Below are 10,544 nucleotides of genomic sequence, written 5' to 3'. Positions count from 1 at the left end.
CTATCTATATATATATATATAGAGAGAGAGAGAGAGAGAGAAAGAAAGAATATATATATATATATATATATATAGAGAGAGAGAGAGAGAGAGAGAGAAAGAAGGAAAGAAAGAAAGAAAGAAAGAAAGAAAGAAAGAAAGAAAGAAAGAAAGAAAGAAAGAAAGAAAGAAAGAAAGAAGTTAGACATTATTCTATTTAGGACAGTAACAATAGTAAGTTCTTTTCTGCTCTGATCCATAATCCATGATCTTACTGGCCACAGGTCATTGTCCAGGTTTACAGAATTACCCATGAATTCATTCCTATTCAGCCAGCCTTAAGTCCCTGTCAGATGTCAGTTGGTTACCTCCAAGGATTAAGGGTTGCTATTGTTCCCTTGAGAATATTTTGCCATGTTGGTCATTGCTTGGGTTTTCAGGTTTCATAGCTAAATGAATAAAAATGGTGTAAATACAGAAGCCATGCACACAATTCTCAAAAAAAAAAAAAACAATTAAAATAAAAATGAAACTAATGACGTTCACTCTGATGATGGTCCACAGCTCTGTTTCTTCAATGCAGCTCCTACCAGTTTATTTACAAAGCTCTCTGAGGTCTTCTCCCTCACTGTTTTCTTTAAAATTAAGACATAACACAGTTAAGTGCTTCCAGGGCTGTTTTAATATATCCACAGTTCTCTTCGTCACCCAATTCCAGAACAAATTCATCTCCCCACATAGAAACTCCATCCTACAGTGCTCAGCCTCTCAGCCTCTGGCAACCACTGATTGACCTTCTCTGCCTTTATGATTTTGCCTACATTAGCATGCCGCATAAGCAGACTCATCTAGAATGTGGTCCTTGTCTAGGACCTCTTCCTGTTGTGCAGTGAGTAGGGTGAACGTTTTCTTCTCCCAGCTGATGAAAGTAGACACTTTGTTTATCCAGTCATCCTGGGGTTGTCCTTCTGCCTTGGCTGTTGGAAACAATGTGCTATGAAGAGTCTGGCTGTGTGAGTGTCTGGCTGAGCATGACTCTTTGTTTCTTTGGGGGTTGTAACTAGGAGTATAGTGGGTACTGTGGTAACTCTGTTTAACTTTGGGAGGCACACTCAGCTCTCCAGACAGCTACACTGTTTCTCCTATGAGCCAGCAGTAAGCAAGGGTCTGTTTTCTACAGCTTAACCCGTCCTTAGCATTCTTGTCCTCTCTTCTACATATTAACCTGTAGTTAGCATTGTGGTTCTCCTGCCTTCAGGTGTCTCATATGTGCAAACAGGCAGTTCATATTGTTCTATTTACTGCTTATTATTATTTATTGAAAATAGATTCTTGTCATACACAATACATCCTGACCACAGTTCCCCTCCCTCCACTTGTCCACACTCCCCACCACCTTCCCTCTCCCCCAGATCCACTCCCCCTACATTTCCCTTCAGAAAAGAGCAAGAAGCATTAACTACACGTGCCAAAGCAAGAGTCAATAAAACATCCTATCTGTTTCAGTTTGTTTTTCTCTAATAGCTAATCTATTGAACATCTTGGATATGTGCTAATAAGGTGTTTTGTTTTTTGTTTTTTGTTTTTTTTTTATTGTCTACAAGAAGCCATTTGCACTGTTGAATAATAAATGTTCTTTAGATTGTGGGTGTGATTCACTTTTTGAATGTTTGTATCTTTTTCTCTTTTCTGGAATTATTTCCCTGCTTTCCTGATAGCATCCTATAGACAGCAAAAGGGAAGCTCGATGGGGTCTGGTCATCTGAATTGTTTTTGTTTTTGTCTTTCCATTTCTGCTTGCTTGAGCTTCTCCTGTCTTATCTAAGGAATGACTGCCTAAAAAGAGGTCATGCAAAGCCTACTTGCTTTCTGGTAAGAATTTAATCCTCCTGTGCAGTAGATGAGTCCCAAGTGATCCTCAGTGTCCAAGGGGGATGACAAAGAATGGAATGACTTCATCTCATTCTCTCAAAGAAGAAGCTGATCTCTGACCCAGCAGAGGGTCAGTGCTTAAGGCTGATGGAAGTGGTTGCTTGTGTGTTCGTGGGACTTTGTCAGTTTTGCAGTGTTCTTTTTTTACACAGTGCTGATGCCATGGGGTTCTTGGGCAGACAGCATGGGTATGATTTCATTGAACATGGTTATTGGCTGCGGTAGTACAGGACCCACTCCAAGCCCCTGTGGCCTCTAGCAGCTATCTCTGTGAGGCTCTTCCTTCTCTCTTCTGTTTTCCAGTCACACTGCTGCTATACCTATGGCCTGTAATGTGACTGTCACTTTCCAAGTGTGCTATGCGATAGCTGTGCTTCTCAGGATCACTAAACCCAGTCATTGCTGCATGCCATGCCCTTGTGTCACAGGAAGAAGAAAACAATCACCCCACACCCAATCCTCAGCTTACCATGCCCTTGCTCTCTAGAATGTTCCCCACAAATTGGAAAACTATGTTTCCCTTACTCCTTCAGAAAAAGGGCCTTCACCTCTGGTCTCACCCTGACTATAGATGGAAAGCCATTGTTAACTTCTGTTATCTAAGTGATTGGGTTAAGTGTACCAAGGGCATTACTGAGGCTCACCATTTGGTATGTCAGCTCAAGTGTTTCTAGACTAGATTGTCTAAGCCAGAAAGAATAGCCCTGAATGTGGGTACCATCCCAGGGTTTCAGTAAGGACAACATGAGTTGTTCACATGCCAGTGTGGATTAGGAAATCTCACAAGGCCCCACCCCTAGAAGATGAACTACAAAAAAGTCCAGTGCCAAAAGAGAAAAATTCTGCTTTCTCCACAACCAGCTCACATGTAGTTTACAAATTCCTAGAGGTCAACTATAAACATTTACATTTTGTAAAACTAAATAACTCAGCATGTTATGCACATATATGCCATATGTGCATCTATATGCATGCACATATATGTAACAGTAACAAAGGTCATGGGTTTGGAAGGCATGTGGAAATGGGAACATAGGTGGTGGAGGTGAGGGTTGGGGGTGTGGAGATGGGGTGGGTGTGTTTAGGGCTGGAGGTGGGTAGATAACTTCCAAGGCAGAATCTTGAAAAGAATCTTTGATTGGATGTACAAAAATATCACACTTAAAGTATAGGTTTCTGACGAAAGAGGCTGAATAAACACTGCTTTTGTATTTTTTATTGACAAGTATACTCTGATGTTTTATAACAGCAATAGCTCACTAATGACCTCAGCCAAAGCTGCCTGTGACTTGGTGGTGAGATTCACAATTGAACATTTTAAACACGAGTGTCCTGGTGTCAGCTTTCCTCATGACTACCCAACAGCAGTCTGCAGAGAATGTCAAGATGCTCTTGACAATTCCCTAACTTGTGTCATCTCTAAAAACTCTGCTCCTGGTTGTGCCATCATGTACTGCTCAGCTCTACCTTGGTATTCAGTTGATGGAGCCAAAGTTTCTCATCCAGGCTCATGAAGGGATATGCCTGCAGATTTGTATATATTGCTGTGTCATCCAATCACAAGGAGCAGAGCTGCCTCATCTGCGTATACTTCAGGTATATCCAATCATGCCTCAGTCTAGTTTTAGAAAATGGAGGTGGGGTCTTTTCTGGAAAAGAAAGCACTGCCTTCTAGGACTGGGCAGGTTACAAGCAGAAAGACACAGACCAGCATTTCTGCTCTATCCTACTCCTCTTCTTTCATCTGTTCTCTTAAAAGCAATGTCAGGGGCTTAAATGTTCCCTGCCATCTCTTCCAGTTTGAAGAGCCTCTTGTTTTCGTAAAGTTTGATTCCCAAATGAACACAGACAATGTTTGTACCAATAGAAAGATGATAAACCCATATTTTACCCTTACCTAGCCTATACCAAGTTTAAGGGCCAGTCATCTACTAGTCATCATAGATCAGCAAGTGATCTTCTTTTTCAACAAGGATGATTTATGAATCACGACCATATCACTGGTTTCTTTACCATGAAGATGACCATTCTGGAGGTCTTGGAGCAGAGTCTCACATTCAAGCACCTGTAGGAACCGGTAAGATACTAAGTGCACAAAGTGAGCAGAGTGGAAGAGAATTGGTGATAGTAAAGATAGGTAAGTCAGAGCAGGCACCACTCAGACAGAGCTACTCAAAAATATCTCCAGGATACCAAACTTTATGTAGGTCAAACAAGAGTTTTCTGTGAGAGACTGACTGTCCTCCTGAATTCATACTGAATCCTAATCCACAGAGTGACAGTTGGGCCTCAGCACCTCCAGGAGGTGATAGGTAATGAGGGTGGAGTTTCATGATGTAATTAATGTTCTTTTAAGAGACAAAAGAGAGCTGTTCATCTGTCCTGCCATGTGAGTATGCAGCAAGAAAACAGTCGCCTTACAACTTAGCGAGCAAACTCTTACCTGTTAGTGTATATTGTGCAATGCTATGTCTCTGTACTGTTCATTGTTGGTTGTTGTCCTGGCAGAGGAATGGATACTGGATGGATCTTAGCACTGGCCTCAATATGAGACTTCAATATGGCCTCATCACTAGCCTCATAGTTTGTAAACATTCATCCTTTCTTACTTACCTATTGGATGTAGTAAAAGGACAGTTGTCAATAACTGAACAGGAAGTAGTGGGCGACACTTCTGGCCAGACATAGGGACTCTGGGGAAAGATTCACCAACAGTAGGCAGAGGTGGGCAGAAGATAGAGAGAAGAACAAAGACATAGACCTGGCAACATGGAAGGACACTGACCATAATTCATCATGTTAAAATACACAATAAATATCCCAAGCTAAAGGCCTAAGTTTTAAATATCAACAAGACTCTGTGGCATTATTTACATTGCTGGCAGGTCCACAAAAGTACTATATACTCACCAAGTAGCAAATGTGCTAGAACCCTGGACTTTCTAGTCTACAGAACTATGAAATATAAATGGCTACTTTTGCACAAGCCAAAGAAATAAAACATCCATGTGAATTATGGTCATGGAAAAAGTCAAAGATCATGACATCTTAGATGTGAGGCAAGCCATTTACAAATTTATAACACACATGTACAGCCATAGAATTTACCACCACTCATCCTGGCTCTTCAGAAGCTTGGCAACCTTTGGGTCATTTGAATTTGCCACATGAAAAAATATTTGTCACCCACATTTTGGATTTAGAATGAGATCAGGCCCACCATGTTGTATTAGGAACTGAATCTATCAGCACAGTAGTTGAAGATTCTGCTCCAACAGATTCCTTTGCAAGGCTGTGGGCTGCCCACTGTAACTCCTATGGGATCTGATGACCTCGGGCTCCTTTTGGCCCTATAAAGTGAGGCATCGGTTTACAAGATCATTGAGAAAAAGGGGAAGAGAAACAGTAGTTCTCAAAGGAACAGAGTATTCAAATTTTCTCCTCCTCAGGCACATAGTAGTTCAGGAATTAGAGACACCTCCTGCAAGAGACCCCTGGAGATGATCCCCAATGTTCCTCTCTCTTCGAGGTGGATGAAATGAAGCATTGTATGAAGCATCCACAGAGATTCCATATGTTAAAAGCTAAAGATTCTAGGAGCCAGAAGATCAGAGAATTGGCTGTGAGACTGTGTCTCCTAGGGATGTCAGAAGCTACACACAAAGTCTCACCAACGTCACTGCTTAAGCAAGCTGAACAAAGACAAACATAAACATGTCAACATGGACTGGGAAAAGCGTACACAGCCTCAACCCGAGACAAAGAACTGCAGGCAATTAAGGAATGTTGCAAGCAGGAGAAATAGCCTTGCCCAGAGAAGAGCACACCTATTGGTCAGCCAATGAAAACACACATACGAGTAATATTATACAGGCTGAGCAGGCTGTAGTAGGTATTTAGAAATATATAGCGTATGAATATACATATAATTTTGACATTATAACTACAACATTTCCCCCTTTCCTTTCCTCCCATATGACCTTTCTTGTTCTCTTTCAAATTCATGGCATTTTTTTCTCTTTAATTGTTGTTACACACATATATCTATATACATATAACCCTAAATATATCCATATAATGTTACTTCTATTATGTTTTCCAGGCTTACTGTTTGGCACTAGAGAGCCAATTAGCACGCTCTTCCCTGGAGACTATCATCTTTTCCATCCCCGGCTTTCCTTTTTGCGCAGAGTTGAAGCCTAATGAACTTTTCTCCATTCACCAGAAGCCAATGGGTGTTGTCCTTGTTTCCCTCAAGTTTGGGGAGTCATGTTGGTTAGAATTTATGGGTGTGGCTTCTGATATGACTAGGAGACACAGTCTTACAGCAAACTCCCTGAAACTCTGGCCCTTACAATATTTCAGTCCCCTCTTCAGCTGCATTTCCTAAGCCGTAGTTATGAGATTATTTTGTATATGTATCTATAAATTCAGTGTTCAGAAAGAACCTGCATTTTATTAGTCACATGTCCTATTGTAACAACATGCCTAACAAAAAGCACCTTAAGTTAGAAGGTGTTGATTCAGGTTCACAGTTTGAGGGCACAGTCTGTCATGATGGTAAAGTGAAGGCAACAAGAGCTTGGCCATCTGGTCACATGAAGAGAGAAATAAATGCCCTTGCTCAGCTTAACCCCCTGTTTGTGATCATCCCAGGACCCCAGCCCAGTGAGTGGTGCCATCCATATTTAGGATGGGTCCTCTCACCTCAATAACATAATTGAGACATGGAAAGTTTCTTCTTAAGTTCCCATAGAGAGGACAACATGCAATGCTAATCCAACAGGAGTCTGAGGAAAACAAATTTCTTCTTCCTGTTTCCTATCCCTGGTCTAGATAGATGGGGTAAAAGCAGAGCTCAGGGTGATTATAGAACCCCTCCATGAAGATGGAGGAGAACACAGAAGACTACTTGATGCCTCTTTTGTGTACCTTAGATCATGGTCAGCTGTGGATGTGTTTGGAAGGACTGTTCTGCTGAAGCAAAAGCCTCTATGGTGATTATGTCTGCTCCTGGAGAACTCAACGACACTCTTCAGCAACACGAGGAGCAAAGCCCCTTGCTTAAGTGCAATTCTCCACTAGGTAGATTTGAAACCCACCTGGGAAATCTAAGGAACTTTTCAAGGTTGTGGAGTCGAATATGAAGGTTCCCAAAGGAAAGTCTCACGGACAGACTGTGAAGGCTGAACTAGACACTGAGGCCCTGCACTCAGTCAAAACACCTGACTTCTGTCCCATTCCCAATCCTCTCAGCATTTACTTTCCTATAATTGGCCCTAAAACTTCCTGGCTGGGGGTATTCATTACTATACTTATCTCTACAAAAATATACAATCTTTCTATTGGAAAAGACCTCAGCTATTCAAACGAGTCTTCATCCCAGTTCCGTAGGGTTCCTAGACAGCACGACTCCTCTGTACCCATCAGTCCCCTAAATTATGTATTTACTAGCAATTGCCCAGAACCTCAACACACACAGACACACGCACACACTCAGACGCACACACACATACACACACACACACACACACACACACACACACACACACACATGCATGCTCACGTATACATACCTTCATGCACACACATCTCTACAACCCCACACTCACAATTCATCTTGGTCTGTTTCTGTGTTCTCGATTTCACAGATCCATAAACGCTTTACCTTTTAGAATGTATTATGAAGCTGATACTTGTCGTGATGGTTTCCCCATATGCTCCCATGTTGTCTGTATTCAGCACTAACCCAACATCAGTCTCATTTTGCTTCATTTTTCTCTAGGCTGGATCTTGAATTATTACAGGTGCACCACATTCCCTGTAACTCATGTGTATCTCAGAATGTGACCTGAAGTTTAAATTCTTTAAAGAATTAATCCTGCTACACTGAGGTCATTGACTATTCCCTAACCCAATTTGACTGCTTTTTCCATAGAAATATAAACTCAGCCACACACATATGGATGCATGGATGCACACAAAAATTTGCACACACAACTTCAAGGGTGCACAGTCACATACATGAAGTGCAACATATGAAAATCACCATGCAAAGCAGGTGGGGTCCAGGGCTGAGGTTCTAGAGGGCCTTCCCCTTAGTCTCCTTTAAGGCTGACCCTACCTTGGTAGCTCTGAAGTCCAGAGAGATTTCCTGAGGGCTTGTTAGTAAAACTTTGAGGGGGTCACATACAACTTCAACATTACCAAAGAGTGGTTAAGGGAAAAATGCATCAAGAGCAATTAAGAAAAGAATGGACACTGAAGAGTTCGACTCATGTATCCAATGGGGGAGCTAAAGAGGAAAGTGAGATGGAAAGAAGGGTAAGGGACTGAAACTTGGAGCTTTTTCTGGACTCCCAGGGTTCTAAAGTTTGGAAAAACCTTAGAATTTGGGGTGAGGGCAATGAAGCAAGGGGGAGGTGGTTTTGAGGAGAAGACATAGGACCTACTGGACGCAGCACCTGAGGCAAAGTCCTATTCTTCCTTGGCACAGCACAGGACAGGAGTTCTAAGTTCCCAAGCTTTGTTTTAAGGTTGTCTTCAGCATCTCCAGGGAGACACTGCACACACTGTTACCCCAGAAGCCTTCAAGGGCCTCTGTGGTAGAGTCGGGCTTATCTCTGTATTCTTGCACAGGTTCCCACATCTTGGAAAATTTTTCTCAGGCTCTGCACTCTAAAATCCTCGTGACAAGCTTCAGCAATTGTCTGGATGAGTGACAAATGGGTGTGCTGACTGGTGTGATATTTATAGATCAGCACTAAATATCCATCTGGGCTGTAAATGTCACAAACCTCTTTCATCCTGTGGAACAGTGTAAACACTGTCTGTGTGCTTGTCTGACTCTGAGCTCTGCAATACTAGGCTAACAAGCTCTATGTCTGGAGAATAGGACCCACAGGGAATGCTTAGGTGGTTGTTTTTCTTCTTGTGGCATGATTCCAGTAGATTTTCTCTTTCTGAAGCCTAAGGACATCATTCCACCTAGATGGCAAATGATCTTATTTCCTGGTGACTGTAGCACTGGTTAAATGAATACATAGATGAGTAATATAGAAAAGATAGGGAGAGGAGAGTGATAGATGGTAGATAAATAATCAGTAGACAGATGGTAGATAATGAACAAAGAGATAGATGACAGTGATAGGTGATAGAGAGTTGGAAGAAGATAGATAGACAATAGATAGATGATAGATAGATATAGATAATGATGATGAAGATAGATAATAATGATGATGATTATGACAGATGATTGATAGAAGACAAATAAATAAATAGATGATATATAATGATGATGAAGATAGATAGATAGATAGATAATAGGTAGATGATAGATAATGATGATGGTTGACAGTTATATTATAAACAAATAGATGATAGAAAACTGATAGATAGATAGATAGATAGATAGATAGATAGATAGATAGATAGATAGATAGATAGACAGATGGATGGATGGACAGGTAGGTAGAATAATCAATAGATAAATGGCAGATAAAATAAAGAGATAGTAAATGATAAAGAGAGATGGCAGAAACAGGAAAGGAGAGGAGGGGAAAGTAGAAGGGAGAGGAGAGGAGAGGAGAGGAGAGGAGAGAGAATAGAGCTGTCCATCTACTATACAGCCTCTGAAGTCATCCCACTCCAGTTAGAGAGCAGAGATGGGAAGAGATGAGGAACAACATGGAGCCTCTCTATAAAGTGGGCATGACCACAGTGCTCTCCTCAAAAGGTTGCTGTGAGAAGGTGGGGAGCTAATTCACATGGAGCACTCCTGGCCCTTCATGAGAACAGGAGGTGCCCATTAGATGTAATTTCTCACCAGCGTAGTGTTGCTTTTCTTTAGTAAAGCTCAGCTTAGAAATTCATATTGTCCGGCTGTGGATGAGATAATCTGCAGACTTTTGTCCTGACATAAAAGTCATTGGCTACCTCTGTATGTTGAAACAGGTTTGGATTGTACTTTCAGCCTATAGAAAATTTTTTAAGTTTAGTTTATCAATGAGTTGTAGATGGGCTTTGAAAACATATAGTCATAGAAACATCACATGAATTGGACTGGCTGTGCATCCTTTGATTGAGGAACACTCACCCACATAGTTTCCTAAGAAACCGAAACACACAGGAGGAGGATATGTCAGGCAAGCCAACTTGTTCTCCACACTACATCCAATGTCCTCTTCAATAAAGGCACAGAACACCCCATGGAGTCAACAACAATGGCTTCTGAGAGATATCCAGTCACCACTTATCACTCTGGTAAAGTCAACCCATTGGGTACCCAGGCATAAGGAGATGAACATGGGTGCCCAGTCTTGTCTGATCTTGGAAGCTAAGCAGGGTCAGGTTTGGTTAGTGCTTGGGTGGGAAATGAACTGTTTGATGAAATCTCTCTGTGTCTCTCTGTCTCTCTTTGTATGTGTCTCTGTGTGTCTGTGTCTGTCTGTCTGTCTGTCTCTGTCTGTCTCTGTCTCTGTCTCTCTCTCTCTCTCTCTTTCTCTCTCTCTCTGTGTGTGTGTGTCTCTGTGTCTGTCTGTCTGTCTGTCTGTCTGTCTGTCTCTCTCTCTCTCTCTCTCTCTCTCTCTCTCTCTCTCTCTGTGTGTGTGTGTGTGTGTGTGTATAACAATTAA

The 10,544-nt window shown here is 41.7% G+C and overlaps 1 long non-coding RNA gene across 1 annotated transcript in view; it reads right to left on the bottom strand.

Annotated features, from left to right (window-relative positions):
* The window catches only part of LOC110329070, a 27,300-nt gene extending 21,730 nt beyond the window's left edge, over window positions 1–5,570 (bottom strand). The window contains exons 1-3 of the long non-coding RNA XR_002380906.1: window positions 5,390–5,570; window positions 5,102–5,261; window positions 3,809–3,976 (exon numbers count right to left, since the gene is read on the bottom strand). This is a non-coding gene — a long non-coding RNA (uncharacterized LOC110329070). The remainder of the gene's footprint in view (window positions 1–3,808; window positions 3,977–5,101; window positions 5,262–5,389) is intronic.
* Between the last annotated feature and the right edge of the window lie 4,974 nt (window positions 5,571–10,544).

Source organism: Mus pahari, chromosome 11 (genome assembly GCF_900095145.1).
Source record: "Mus pahari chromosome 11, PAHARI_EIJ_v1.1, whole genome shotgun sequence".
Lineage (NCBI taxonomy): Eukaryota > Metazoa > Chordata > Mammalia > Rodentia > Muridae > Mus > Mus pahari.
The sequence above is the reverse complement of the archived record's forward strand: the minus strand, read 5'-3'. Positions and strand labels throughout refer to the sequence as shown.